The sequence below is a fragment of the Nematolebias whitei genome, unplaced genomic scaffold, assembly GCF_014905685.2.
Source record: "Nematolebias whitei isolate Nwh7 unplaced genomic scaffold, NemWhi1 Nwh_scaf_7784, whole genome shotgun sequence".
Classification (NCBI taxonomy): domain Eukaryota; kingdom Metazoa; phylum Chordata; class Actinopteri; order Cyprinodontiformes; family Rivulidae; genus Nematolebias; species Nematolebias whitei.
The window spans coordinates 415-2,979 of NW_023626329.1; the positions used below are offsets into that span (position 1 = coordinate 415).

Sequence of the window (2,565 nt, forward strand, 5' to 3'; positions counted from 1 at the left end):
CGACAAACTATCGCAAAGCTATCAATTGCAGGACCTACAGTAGCTTTTACTTTGATCTTCATTTGTGACCTTGGAGATGGGGTTATGGAAAGTATTTGTGATGCTTTGTCTCATGATGATGCTTATGTGAATGAAGCTTCGTTCAATTATCTTGAGCTGCTCTGTGGGCCGACAATAGGAACATAAAGCTGCCCATTAACCCTTTGTCTCTGTATGTGGACGTCCCCTGGCTAGACTCTCACCGTCCCTTCGATAGCTCAGTTTGTAGAGCGGAGGACTGTAGAGGTGCAGGACAGAGATCCTTAGGTCGCTGGATCAAATCCGGCTCGAAGGAGCTTTTACTCAACTCAACATGGTTCTGTTGAAAACAAATGAACTCTCCATACAGCCTGGGGTCAAAGGTCAGCTTTATGTTCCTATTGTCGGCCCACAGAGCAGCTCAAGATAATTGAACGAAGCTTCATTCACATAAGCATCATCATGAGACAAAGCATCACAAATACTTTCCATAACCCCATCTCCAAGGTCACAAATGAAGATCAAAGTTAAAGCTACTGTAGGTCCTGCAATTGATAGATTTGCGATAGTTTGTCGACACACGTATAATGAGCCGTATGTGGTGCTTTTGTTTGTATCGTGGAATAAATACAAATATTTCCTTTGAACCTTGAGATAAAAAAGCAGCTTGTTTCTCTTGGACTATGACAAATTTACAAGAACATACTCCTAACAAGTTGCCCCTTTTGGGGATAAACATTCTTGAACCTGGTCTCATGAATTCGTATTTACGATACGCCTGCGCGCTTCAAAACCACAACGTTTTCTTGATGTTCCTGCTACGGACATACAAGTTACTTTTCTCGCATTTTGGTCACAGAATGTTTCAATTTGATCCCATCTTATGTTTTTTTGTTTTCAATCAGTCCCAGTATAGCTTGATATGTTGCTAAACCATAATTTGTCACACATTTCTCTCACTTGCTGACTGGCGCTAAATCTAGAAGGGTTTGAGATCCCCATAACATCTGGCACTCCTCCAGACTTTAACCCTTTGTCTCTGTATGTGGATGTCCGCTGGGTGTCCCCTGAGTGTCCCCTGACAATTCACTGACCGTCCCTTCGATAGCTCAGTTGGTAGAGCGGAGGACTGTAGAGGTCATGGACAGATATCCTTAGGTCGCTGGTTCAAATCTGGCTCGCAGGAGCTTTTTTCCCCCTAATAACACATCTGTGTTGAAAATAATATCTCTCCATGACTGTTAAGCTTTTACAGCCTGAGGTCAAAGGTCAGCTTTGTGTTCATAGTGTCGGCCCACTGAGCATCTGTGTGAACTTCATGTTCATAAAAGGAATCCATAATGATTCAACATACTGCCATCCAGTTTCAACTCATAATACCTATTTAAAATGGTCTGATCAAAATACAAAAAAAATATTAATCTTCCATTGAAAGGTGGAGGTCTGAATTTATAGATTACGCCTGTAGACTTTCTCTTGTACCGACCATAACTTCTGATTGGCTCAAGATAATTGAATGAAACTTCATGCACATAAGCATCATCAGGAGACAAAGCATCACAAATACTTTCCATCACCCCAGCTCCAAGGTCACAAACGAAGGTCAACAATAAATCTAGGTCTTGCGATTGATAGCTGTACGATAGATTGTGGAGGCGTATAATGTGCCGTATGTGGCGGTCTTGTTTGTATCATGCAATAAGTCCTAATATTTCCCTTCAACCTTGGTATACAACATCATCTTGTATCACTGGACTATGACAAATTTACAAGAACATACTCATAACAGACTACCCGTTTGGGGATAAACATTTTTGAACATGGCCTCATAAAATTGTATTTACGATACGCCTGCGTGCCTCAAAACCACAACGTTCACTTGATATTCCTGCTTCGGACATACAAGTTCTTTTTCTACCAATTTAGTCACAAAATGTTTCAATTTGATCCCAATTTATCCTTTTTTGTTTTCAATCAGTCCCAGTTTAGCCAGATATGTTGCTGAACCCAAAGTTGTCACAAATTTCTCTCACTTTCTGTTTGATGCTAAATCTGTAAGTGTTTGAGATCCTCACATCCGCCGCTCCTCTGCCCATTAACCCTTTGTCTCTGTATGTGGACGTCCCCTGGCTAGACTCTCACCGTCCCTTCGATAGCTCAGTTGGTAGAGCGGAGGACTGTAGAGGTGAAGGACAGAGATCCTTATGTCGCTGGTTCAAATCCGGCTCGAAGGAGCTTTTACTCAACTCAACATGGTTCTGTTGAAAACAAATGAACTCTCCATACAACCTGGGGTCAAAGGTCAGCTTTGTGTTCCTATTGTCGGCCCACAGAGCAGCTCAAGATAGTTGAACGAAGCTTCATTCACATAAGCATCATCATGAGACAAAGCATCACAAATACTTTCCATCACCCCATCTCCAAGGTCACAAATGAAGGTCAAAGTTAAAGCTACTGTAGGTCCTGCAATTGATAGCTTTGCGATAGTTTGTCGACACATGTATAATGAGCCGTATGTGGTGCTTTTATTTGTATCGTGGAATAAAT

At 41.7% G+C, this 2,565-nt stretch overlaps 3 non-coding genes across 3 annotated transcripts; all 3 read left to right on the forward strand.

Annotated features, from left to right (window-relative positions):
* The first annotated feature begins 246 nt into the window (after window positions 1-246).
* trnay-gua lies at window positions 247-334 on the forward strand. The gene is given in 2 exon segments: window positions 247-283; window positions 299-334. It is a non-coding gene; the product is annotated as a tRNA-Tyr (tRNA).
* Window positions 335-1,116: 782 nt separating this feature from the next.
* trnay-gua lies at window positions 1,117-1,204 on the forward strand. The gene is given in 2 exon segments: window positions 1,117-1,153; window positions 1,169-1,204. It is a non-coding gene; the product is annotated as a tRNA-Tyr (tRNA).
* A 960-nt stretch (window positions 1,205-2,164) lies between these two features.
* Window positions 2,165-2,252, forward strand: trnay-gua. The gene is given in 2 exon segments: window positions 2,165-2,201; window positions 2,217-2,252. It is a non-coding gene; the product is annotated as a tRNA-Tyr (tRNA).
* The last annotated feature ends 313 nt before the right edge of the window (window positions 2,253-2,565 follow it).